Below are 12,239 nucleotides of genomic sequence, written 5' to 3'. Positions count from 1 at the left end.
GTATAGTCTCATTAACATTTAATATGGTTGCCCCAAAATCTAGCCCCTTTCTAACTAATTTAGATCCAGATTCTGCAAATACCAGACCTATTTGGAGTCTCTCTGGCCTGTTCACATGAATATTTGCACGATCAGGCTGTAAAATTATCCCTGCACTCCTGCCTGCACCAAAGGCAAGGATCCAGGACAGGCACCTCGAGGATGTCCTGCCTGCATGGTATGTTATTTTTATGTGGTTTATGTCTGGTATTGCATTTAGTTCTGTGCAATCGTTTTAGAATTGGATTTGCTTATAGCAACCATGATTTAAGAGTCTTGGCTTCTCCTTCCAACGTGATAACTGACTTACCTAGTGACCTTAAAACAACTTATCCACCCACACTCCGTGGGAGTGCATGTGGGATGGGGACCTTGGGGCCTCCTGGTCTGCCAAACCTGGCTCTAGGAAGTCTGGTCAGACTTCCCAACTCGGTCACAGAGCACGACAGGGCTGTGCGAACTACACAGTCTCTTGGTGGTTCAGTTTGCCCATCTTCTGCAGGTCCAGAATTGGAATGGGGGATCTGTGGAGCTCCCAGGGTGCCAGGGATTATTACAACTGTAGTACCCATAAGAAGAATATCAGTGCTACATGGTGATCATTTCTACTTTGCATTTGATGAGAATTGAAGTGTACCGAGCTTCGAAATATTTTCCAGTCCTTTGATGACAGGTGCTTGTGGTGGTTTCACTCTAGGCCTTCCTGGAGACCAACTTGTAACCAGGAAGGAACTAGAAAAGTGATCACGGAAGTATTCCATGCTATTCCTTTACGTAACTGGAGGTATAAATAAAACCAGTGGGAGGGATCGCGTTCTCTTCCTCTCCGACGAGGTTCGAGAACGGTGGGTCCCTGTTTCGGTCCGGGCTTATCTGGAGCCGAGGCCTACAGTGACTGCCGTTATCCGTCACGCGTGCGGGGAGAACCTGGGACCGCGTCAGGTCATCCTGCCTGTTCGAAGGGAAGTGGTGAGATTTCTGCTAGTTTGCCTTCGGTTGGCTGTTTGACTTGCTCGGTCCTTGCCCCTTTTTGTCTTTCTCCCTTCCCCCCCCCCCCCAACAGGTGTGTGGTATTCTCCTTTTGTGTATCTGTCTCATATGTAAAATATATATATATATATTTGCTATAGCTTTGGCTGCTTAGTTTTTTTTCCCTCTTTTCCCTCTCTGGGAGGCGGGTCCTTGTTGTCAAGTTTTGGGGGGACTTGGCGGGAAGCCAGCTCGAAACTTGTACAACGTTTCTGGTAGCAGAGGATGGTTATTTTGGTTAAGTTTGACTTGTTTTGATAAACATTCTCCGGGAAGACAGCCAAGCTCAGTGTTGTTTTGCAAACCAATCTATTGTTTTGGGAACAGGTCTGGGAACACTGCCAGAGTCTGGGAAAGCAGTCAAGGAAACTTTGTTTATATAAACAAAAGTTTGTTTTGGGATCAAGAAGAAATAATAACAAAAACAATGGCTATTTCATTAATTTGTCTTATAATTCTAACCATCTTTACACCTGTGTTAGGCTACTCTATAGGGAGACGTCCAGACCTTGAGAATGGATGGAACGAATTGCTTCCATCCTTTAATTTTGACATCGAAGGTTTGGTAAAGGAGATCCCCATGGTCAAAATCAGCTCTAATTACTATATAAATCTTATCGCAACAGTACTGTCATTGATAAAGCTACTGGAAGTGCTCCTTAAACTTGGAAGAATGGGGTTCCGTTGCTTTCCCTCTTGTAGGAAAGATCACACCTCAAAGGGACTCGCTGGAACTTTGGAAAGGGTTGCAGACAGGCCAGTCTCCTGGTGGCATGGAGCTTGGGAAGATTTCGGTAGATTAGTAGGACATGTGTCACCCCCCATTAATTGGGAGTTCACACCAGAACAAATGTTTGATTCTGGTGAGATGGTCCACTGTTTGGCAGAAGGGTGTTTTTCCTACAAAGATCCGAATATGCAATTCTCCGCTTTGTGCTGGGGCCTGGCTAATGCTTATCGAGCTGCCATAGACCACCTTCAGAGGGTTAAGGTCGACACAGAGACCCAAACCACGCCACTTGGAACCAGTGATGTCCCTATTAGGTCCACAGAAGTTGGGGTCCAAACACAACTTGAAGTCAATGCCGTTTCTACTAAGTCCACTAGAACAGGGACTCAAGCTAAGAACCGGAAGGTCATCATTGCCCCTATAAAGAAGAAGAAGACATGGGTAAAGGAGATCAAGGAACTTACGGACCCATCTCCGCAACTAGAAGGCACAGAAGAAAGAGAAGAAGAAGAAGGAACAGAGGACGTAGTGGACGAAGGAGCGGCAGCAATGGGAGAAGGAGCAAGAGTAAGTGATGAAGGCGCAACAGTAAGTGATGAAGGCGCGACTGCGAGAGAGGAAGAAGTGGTTGTGACTGAGGAAGGAGCGATTGGAAGAGAAGAAGCAGCTACCAGAGAGGAAGAAACGGCTACACGGGAAGGAGCACGTCCAAAGGAACTAGGGGCACGCCCAAAGGAATACAGAACGGCATCAAAGGAAAAGAAAGCAACAGTGCAAACGACCGGTGGTATATTGTCGCTTGATGATTTATACCCTGACTACACATTCAGTGTTGCAAAAGACGCAAAGAAGGAGCCAAAGCATCCCCCTCAACTGGAGGGGGAATTATCCCTACCCCTCCAGACCCAACCTTCTCTTGGAGGTGTGAATGATTGGAGGAGGAGACCCTTAGTTCAGCACGCGAAAGATTACTCACTACCTCCACCCGCGGGGTATCGCGAACGACGCAGGAGTCCATCCCCATGGCGTGACTGGTATAGAAGTCCATCTCCGCGGCGCGAGCGGCGTAGGAGTCCATCCCCACGGTATGAACGACGTAGAAGTCCATCTCCGCGGGGTGAACGGCATAGGAGTCCATCCCCACGGTATGAACGACGTAGAAGTCCATCTCCGCGGCGTGAATGGCGTAGGAGTCCATCCCCACAGTATGAATGGCGTAGAAATCCATCTCCGCGGCGTGAACAATATAGAAGCTTATCCCCATGGCATGCCCAGTCTCCACCTCCACATGAGAGATATAGGGAGGAAGTGGAAGCAGTCCCACGTAGGAGTGGAAGAGTAAAGAGAGAGGTGGAAAAGATTCTACGTGGGAGAGATGGACAAGAAATAATGCGAGAAAGCGAAATTACACAATCACTGACCACAAGAGAGCTTCGAGATTTACGGAGAGATTATATGCACTTGCCTGGTGAAGAAGTCCTTACCTGGTTGGTGCGATGCTGGGACAAGGGAGCTGATAGTCATGTAATTGAAGGTGATGAAGCACAGCAGTTGGGATCCATTGCTCGAGACCCTGTGATAGAGCAAGAAATGGGGAGGGAGAAAATGGCGTCCAGCCTTTGGTTCCGAATCCTCCACGCGGTGAGAGTGAAATACCCATTTAAGGAGTCCCTGAAAAGTTCTTCAAGAAGGTGGAGAACTGCAGAAGAAGGCATCCAATACCTATGGGAATTGACCATGCTGGAGATCATCTATTCTGATCCAGATTATTACGACATCCAAGTTCCTGAGAGTGTTCCCTGCACGCAACCAATGTGGAAAAAGGTAATTCAAGGTGCTCCTAAACCATATGTTTCCTGCTTGATATCCGCATATAATCCAAAGATGGAGGAACCAAACGTGGAAACCATGTGTACTTGGATAAGAACCATAGAGGAAAACATGGAGGACTCCTTCAATCCCCTCTACCCATGCACCCAGGATAGGGAAAGAATGGAGAGAGATTATGAATATTCCAGATATGAGGACTACCTTAGGAATAGAGAGGACAGAAGGTATAGAGATTACCAAGAAAGGCCAATGGGAAGATCACGGCGGGACCGACAAAGACAACCTCGGTCTAGACCTCGATCCTGGTCTCGATCTCGCTCACGGTCCCTGTCATTCACACGTCGAAGGAAAGAGAACTCTAAGCGTTGGTCACGTAACCAACTATGGGCATACCTTCGTAGTAAAGGAGAAAACATGAAGAAGTGGGATGGTGAACCCACTTCTAAGCTTGAAGCTAGAGTGAGGAAACTGAAGCGAAAGAAGACTGACAAGAAAGTTGTCTATGTAGTAGACGGAGATTTCTTAGAAGAGAAACTGCGATCGCCGAAACACGAGAAGATGGAGGTCCACTTCGACAACAGCAAAAAGTCTAAGAAGTCAAAGTCAAACTCTGACGACGAATGCTCTGATCAAGACCAGTAGAGGGGCCCTGCCTTCTGCCAGGAGAAGGAGAGGGACCAGGAAGATAACCGAGTTTACTGGGCTGTGTGGGTTCGATGGTCTGGCACATCGGATCCTCAGAGATACCAGACCTTGATAGATACTGGAGCCCAGTGTACTGTAATGCCTTCGGAGTATAAGAGTACCAAGACTGTTACTATTTCTGGAGTGACCGGAGGGTCTCAAGAATTGTCAGTAGTAGAGGTGGACATGAGCTTGACGGGAGACCAATGGGAAAAGCATCCCATTGTGACAGGGTCAGAAGCCCCTTGCATCCTTGGTATGGACTACCTAAGAAGAGGATACTTCAAAGACCCGAAAGGGTACCGGTGGGCTTTTGGTATAGCCTCGGTGATTGAAGAGGAGTCCAAGCAATTGTCTGCCCTTCCTGGCCTCTCAGAAGACCCTTCCATTTTAGGATTACTGCGAGTTAAAGATCAAGAAGTGCCAATAGCCACAACAACTGTACACAGACGACAGTATCGGACAAACCGAGATGCTGTGATCCCTATCCACAAAATGATCCAAAAGTTGGAGAGCCAAGGGGTGGTCAGCAGAACCCATTCACCCTTCAACAGCCCCATCTGGCCTGTGCGTAAATCTGATGGAGAGTGGAGACTGACTGTGGACTATCGTGGCTTAAATGAAGTTACGCCACCGTTGAGTGCTGCCGTGCCAGATATGTTGGAACTCCAATACGAGTTGGAGTCCAAGACAGCAAAGTGGTACGCCACCATCGACATAGCCAATGCGTTTTTCTCCATTCCTTTAGCACCAGAGGGCAGGTCACAGTTTACTTTCACCTGGAGGGGCGTTCAATACACCTGGAATCGACTGACCCAGGGGTGGAAACACAGTCCAACCATCTGTCATGGACTGATCCAGGTTACACTAGAGAAGGGTAAGGCTCCCGAACACATCCAGTACATCGATGACATCATTGTATGGGGGGATACAGCAAAAGAAGTTTTCAAAAAAGGACAGACGATCATCCAGATTCTCCTCGAGGCTGGTTTCGCTATCAAGAAGAGCAAAGTCAAGGGACCTGCCCGAGAGATCCAATTCCTAGGAGTGAAATGGCAAGATGGACGACGCCAGATACCAACAGACATAATCAACAAGATTGTAGCAATGGCTCCCCCCACCAACAAGAAAGAAACCCAAGTTTTTCTGGGAGCAATAGGTTTCTGGAGGATGCATATCCCAGAATACAGTCAGACTGTGAGCCCTCTTTACTTTGTGACCCGTAAAAAGAACAATTTCCAGTGGGGTCCTGAGCAACAACAAACTTTCAAGTAGATCAAGCAAGAAATTGCACATACTGTGGCTCTTGGACCAGTTAGAACGGGACCAGATGTAAAGAACGTACTCTACTCTGCAGCTGGAGATAAAGGTCCCTCCTGGAGCCTCTGGTAAAAGGTGCCTGGCGAGACGCGAGGGCGACCACTGGGTTTCTGGAGCCGAAGCTACAGAGGTTCTGAGGCCAATTACACCCCTGTGGAAAAGGAAATCTTAGCGGCGTATGAAGGTATACTAGCAGCTTCAGAGGTAATTGGTACCGAAGCACAGCTCTTCTTGGCACCCCGATTACCAGTCTTGAGTTGGATGTTCAAAGGGAAGGTGCCCCCTATGCATCATGCCACCGATGCTACGTGGAGCAAGTGGATAGCCTTGATTACACAGCGTGTACGATTGGGAAGCTCAAATCGCCCTGGAATTCTGGAGGTTATCACCAATTGGCCTGAAGGTGGGAACTTCAGTCTGGCAGAAGAAGAAGAGCCAGTGAGTCGAGTTGAAGAAGCTCCGCCATTTGATCAGCTGCCAGATGAAGAAAGGTGTTATGCCCTTTTCACTGATGGCTCTTGCCGTATTGTAGGAAGGAACCGGAAGTGGAAAGCAGTCGTTTGGAGTCCCACCCGATGAGTGGCAGAAGCTGTTGAGGGTCAAGGCGAGTCGAGTCAATTTGCAGAACTCAAAGCCGTCCAATTGGCCCTGGACATCGCCGAACGAGAAAGATGGCCGAGACTCTACCTCTACACAGACTCGTGGATGATAGTCAATGCTCTATGGGGATGGTTAGACCGCTGGAAGAAGATGAACTGGAGGCGTGGAGGAAAACCCATCTGGGCTGCTGACTTGTGGCAGGACATCGCTGCCAGAGCAAAGAGTCTGAAGGTGAGAGTCCACCATGTAGATGCCCATGTGTCCAAGAAGTGAGCTAATGAAGAACATAATAACAACAGAGAAGCGGACCGAGCTGCACAGATAGGGGTGTCACAAGTAGACCTAGACTGGCAGCAGAAGGGAGAGTTGTTCTTAGCTCGATGGGCCCATGATGCTTCCGGTCATCAAGGCCGAGATGCCACCTACAGATGGGCACGAGACCGAGGGGTGGATTTAACCATGGATATCATTTCTGAAGTTATCCATGATTGTGAGACTTGTGCCGCTATTAAGCAGGCGAAAAGACTGAAGCCCCTATGGTATGGTGGACGATGGGATAAGTATGGAGAGGCATGGCAGGTTGATTATATCAAACTGCCACAGACCTGCCAAGGTAAGTGCTATGTACTTACCATGGTGGAAGCAACAATGGGATGGTTAGAGACTTTTTCAGTACCCCACGCAACGACCCGGAATACCATTCTGGGCCTTGAAAAGCAAGTCCTATGGAGACACGGGACCCCAGAACGTATTGAGTCAGACAATGGGACTCATTTCAAAAATAAATTAGTTACCACTTGGGCGAGGGAACATGGTATCAAATGGGTGTACCACATTCCTTATCATGCACCAGTTGCTGGGAAGGTTGAGAGATACAACGGATTATTGAAGACCACTCTAAAGTCATTAGGTGAAGGAACTTATAAAAACTGGGACAAAAACTTAGCCAAGGCTACCTGGCTAGTTAACACCAGGGGTTCTATCAATCGAGCTGGCCCTGCACAGGCAGAATCCCTTCACATTGTTGATGGAGATAAAGTTCCAGCAATCCATTTGAGGGGAATGTTAGGGAAAGTTGTTTGGATTACCCCTGCCTCAGGCCAAGACAAACCCATTCGTGGGATTGTCTTTGCTCAAGGGCCAGGACATACGTGGTGGGTAATGAGGAAGGATGGAGTCATCCAGTGTGTGCCTCAAGGAAATTTAGCCTTGGGAAAAAACTGATTGTATGTCCTAAGTTGTGTTCTTACAGGAAGCCAGTCACCAGATGAGAGAGAGACCTGAACTAAGCCGATGCTGGTATCCGGTGATGAGACAGTCCAGTGATGAAACAGCCATAAATCGGAACTGTAATGGTGACTGAGGAGACCAAAGATCTGGACTGAACTGACATTGGCATTGATTTTCCAACGACGAGACGACTGTGCCGAGAGACCAACAAGAGTTATATATGTATATATATATGTATATGTGAATATATATGCGCGAACGTGAAACATAGGTGTTACGTAAAGAAATAGTATGGAATAAGGGGTGGAGAATGTGGTGGTTTCACTCTAGGCCTTCCTGGAGACCAACTTGTAACCAGGAAGGAACTAGAAAAGTGATCACGGAAGTATTCCATGCTATTCCTTTACGTAACTGGAGGTATAAATAAAGTCAGTGGAGGGATCGCGTTCTCTTCCTCTCCGGCGAGGTTCGAGAACGGTGGGTCCCTGTTTCGGTCGGGCTTATCTGGAGCCGAGGCCTACAGTGACTGCCATTATCCGCCACGCGTGAGGGGAGAGCCTGGGACCGCGTCAGGTCATCCTGCCTGTTCGAAGGGAAGTGGTGAGATTTCTGCTAGTTTGCCTTCGTCTGGCTGTTTGACTTGCTCGGTCCTTGCCCCTTTTTGTCTTTCTCCCTTCCCCACCCCCCACCTCCCAGGTGTGTGGTATTCTCCTTTTGTGTATCTGTCTCATATGTAAAATATATATATATATATATTTGCTATAGCTTTGGCTGCTTAGTTTTTTTTCCCTCTTTTCCCTCTCTGGGAGGCGGGTCCTTGTTGTCGAGTTTCGGGGGACTTGGCGGGAAGCCAGCTCGAAACTTCTACAGTACTGTAAAAGTGGAAAGTATTATTATTATTATTATTTTTGTGCTGTGTCCTCTTTCGATGGCCAGAACCATATATATATATATATATATTAATTTTTTAATTTTTATGCCTGATTTGGTTTAATATTTCAATACTTACAGTGGGCTCCGACACACCTCGGCCCCGAGGGCTCCCTCCGCTGTGCCCCGCTGGGTGCAAGAGGGAGAACACCTGCTCGGCACCCTCGCAGTGCTCCCGGAGGGGCCTCCCCGTCCGGCGGCAGGGGTGAAGGTTGAGGAGGGGGAACGGGAACGGAGGGACCTTTCAGCGATCCGAGCCGCCGATTGCGAAAGGCGGTTGGAGATAAATATAATATATAGATTTTTTTTTTTCCCCGGAGCGAGACGGTGTCTAGACGCCCACGTGACGGGGCCGGGGCCGAGCCGGGGCCGCACCGCTGCGCACTGCGAGCCGCCGCCGTAGCTGGGGGGGGGGGGGGGGGGGGGGGGGGGGGGGGGGGCGCAGGTACCGCGCCGCCGCCGGCTCCGCTTCCGCCGCGCCTTGCTCTGCCGCCGGGGCTCCCCTCTCCCGCAGCAAGGGAAATAAGGAGGCGCTCGTGTGGGGAGGGCGGCTCGATGCAGCGAGTGGAGGGAAGGAAAAAAAACCAAAAAAAACCCCAAGCCAAGAAAGGAGGAGGAGGGGAAGGCAGGCAGGCAGGAAGGAGTAGAGAGGAGGGAAAAAAAAGCACCGAGGCACAGGCACCGGCAGCATGGAGAGGGTCGCCGACCGGTGGGCAACCCCGCATCCATGTAAGCACCGCCTGGAGCAGCCGGCGGCCGGCTCGGCGCGGCTCTCCCCGCCGCAGCACCTTGCTGGGGAAGGCACGGAGGAGGGGGCACAGACTTTTTTTTTTTTTTTCTCTCTTTCCGTAGCAGTCGAATCAAGATTCCATGTGTGTGTCCATGTGGATTAAAACCTTTGGAAAGGAAAAAACCCACCCCGAACCCCGTATCAGGACGACCTGGGCTTTAAAAAGGGATACAACACTGGAAGTGCTTGTTCGTCTCTTTTGTGACAGATGCTTAAACCGACGTCCAAACCTTAGGGTTGGTGTTTCGGGTTTTTTTAATATTTCTAATTTTTTTAATAGACACCCTTTTGGCTCGCTTTTTATTTTTTATCCTTTGATTCTGCCCTGCACCGCATTCCTCCCTCCTCATTCCCCCGCACCCCCTCCCCGGCGTGGCGGGTTGATGGGCGCCACGGCCCCTAGGGGGCTGAGGCTCTCCCGCGGCTCCGACCGCGCTCCGCAGCCGCGCAGGGTGGCGCGGCGCCGACAACCTCGGCTCACCGGGTGCCGCGGGCTATAGACTGACTTTTTATTTTTCTTTTCTTTTTTTGGGCAAAGCCGGGACGAGCCGCGGATTCCCTCCCCCCCCTTTTTTCCCCCTCATTGAAATTTATTTTAGTTATTTTTTAGTTTTTCGCGGCGGCCGGCGCAGCCCCCCGCGGGAGGTGGCGGGACCCGCAGCCCCAGCGCGGAGACTGGCGCATACCACAGCCCGCCACGGCCCCACCGCCGCCGCCCGCCGCTGTCCGCCGCCGCGTTCCGGCTCCCGGCCCCTTCATGTGCTGCGGACGACATGCCCGTTCTGTAGCCGAGGCCCCCTCCTCTCGTCCCGTATGTTCAGGACCAAACGCTCGGTTCTCGTCCGGCGGCTCTGGCGGAGCCGTGCGCCTGGAGGAGAGGAGGAGGAGGAGGCGGCGGCGCGCCAGCCCGGCGCAGCCGTGGCCGAGGCCCGGGAGCCTGCCTGCAGCGGGGGGCACGGGTGCTGCACGGGCAAGGCGGGCCGCGGCGGGCGGGCAACGGCGGGTACAGAGGCGGAACTGAAGGCGCTGACACATGCCGTGTTGAAACGGCTGAAGGAGCGGCAGCTGGAGGGGTTGTTGCACGCCGTGGAGTCCCGCGGCGGGGCGCGGACCCCCTGCCTGCTGCTGCCCGCCAAGGCCGACTCCCGGCTGGGCCAGCACTGGTACTCGCTGCCGGTGCTGCTCTGCAAGGTGTTCCGCTGGCCCGACCTCCGCCACTGCTCCGAAGTGAAGCGGTTATGTTGTTGTGAATCCTACGGCAAGGCTCACCCCGAGCTCGTCTGCTGCAACCCGCACCACCTCAGCCGGCTCTGCGAGCTAGGTACGGCGGCGGGGGGAGCGGGAGTACGGGGAGATGGAGGGGATGGGGGGATGTAGCCCCATTCGCCTCCCAGCCCACCAAAATTTTTTTCCCTCTGTAAAAATACCCCAACAACAAGCCAAAACACCTCCCCCCTTCCATTGCCTTGGTTTATGTATTTTTTTTCTGTTTAAGGGAGAGGGTGATTTCCCGCCCCGGGGGCCCCGGCACGGCAGGCGGAGCCGTCTCCACTCCGTCCCCGCACGGTGCCGGGAATTAGGGGTCAGGCGGCCCTAGCTCTGCCGTGGCTCCGCCGAGCCAAGGAGGCTCCGATCAGACAGCCCGAGCGGCAGATAGCAGGGAGACTGGCGTCAGACGGTCCCTTTTGTTTATCTGACAGCTAAATATCAAGACAATCATCGCCTCTGCCCTGCCTCCAACCCCCAGAGCTAAGACAAACAGTTTTGCTAAAAGAATGCCACTGTTATCATAAGTTCCTATCTCTTTTTTTTTTCTTTCTCATGGGTCTACCTTTATTTTCTCTGTACTTTTCTAATTCCAGAGTCTCCCCCTCCACCCTATTCCAGATATCCAATGGATTTTCTCAAACCAACCGGTAAGTGGACTTTTTTCAATGCAAACTAGAGATAAAAGGGAAAACAGCCCCTTTCTTAGGGGAAACATCTCCTTGCCTTGGTGATGCATTTTGATTTTGGGCTACTTGCCTCTGTGCCTACTGCTACCCCTTGAAAAATTAAGGATATAATTAAAATATAATTTATCTAAACCACCCTCCGCACAAAGTAAGATTTTAAAACTCTGGCAAGAAACTCTAGGAGGGATTACAGTGCAGCACAGGCCTGCACTGCTCAAGTCAGCCAGGAAAATCATTGACTCCAGTTGGAAATGGCAGTGCTCCCACACCCCTGGGTGAATTTTATAGGGATTTAGGTTGGGAACCAGCACAGCATCTCCCTAATCCCTGGCAATCCCAATGAACCTTGATAAATGGACTTGTTAGAAATCGTTATTTGTTTTAAAGGAACCTAATCCCACCTTGTCAGGTTGAAAAAAATTAGAAAAAGGGGTCGAAAAGGTTTTTTTTCTTTTTTTCCGTTTTCTTTTTTTAGCACGGCTCTGCATGCCTGTTGCTTGTAACTGAATGTCAGGGTGCCAGGGTAGAAGCCCATGTGAGGCTGGCACCAACTCTTTTGAGGTCATCTGCATAAACACTTTGTTGACAGCAAGCTTGCCAGGTGTGAGATAAATCGGGCTGGAAGGAGATGTGGGGAGAATCGGAAATGGGGGGAGCTTGGGAAGGAGCAGCTCCTGGCTCTCCGAGGATTAGTGGATCTAGAGTGTTGGTTGGAGCATGGTGGTCTCTGTGGTCATGTCCCGTGGTCATGTCCCATGGTTATGGCAGGCGAGACGGGCATGGTGGTGCACAGAGGCAAAGATAGATATATTTCTGAAGATCAATACCGGTTATTAGGGTTTTTACCAAAAGAACAGTTTCTGTAAAATTGCTACTCATCAGTTTCTTGGGACTAAGAGAAACCCCAACTTTGAGGTTGCTTTGGTACCATGTGGGGTCCCATCCTGCCCACTGCTCCTTCAGAGACTGGACTGTTTTTTTTCCCCCCTCTGCAAACTTTTTAAGAAATGCTGATAAGTCTTTTTATGCCTTGTGGAAATAAGAAAAGATGTTTAACCAAAATTTGGGTTGCAAAACATGAACTATTTTGCCTCAGCATGAA

General features: G+C 50.4%; 1 pseudogene; it reads left to right on the top strand.

Moving 5' to 3' along the window:
- Nucleotides 1-9,914: 9,914 nt before the first annotated feature.
- LOC113960396 lies at nucleotides 9,915-11,127 on the top strand (annotated as a pseudogene).
- Nucleotides 11,128-12,239: the final 1,112 nt, after the last annotated feature.

Source organism: Corapipo altera, unplaced genomic scaffold (assembly GCF_003945725.1).
Source record: "Corapipo altera isolate COAL_440 unplaced genomic scaffold, ASM394572v1 60380, whole genome shotgun sequence".
Classification (NCBI taxonomy): domain Eukaryota; kingdom Metazoa; phylum Chordata; class Aves; order Passeriformes; family Pipridae; genus Corapipo; species Corapipo altera.
Note: the sequence above shows the minus strand (reverse complement) of the source record. Positions and strands in the feature narration are given on the sequence as shown.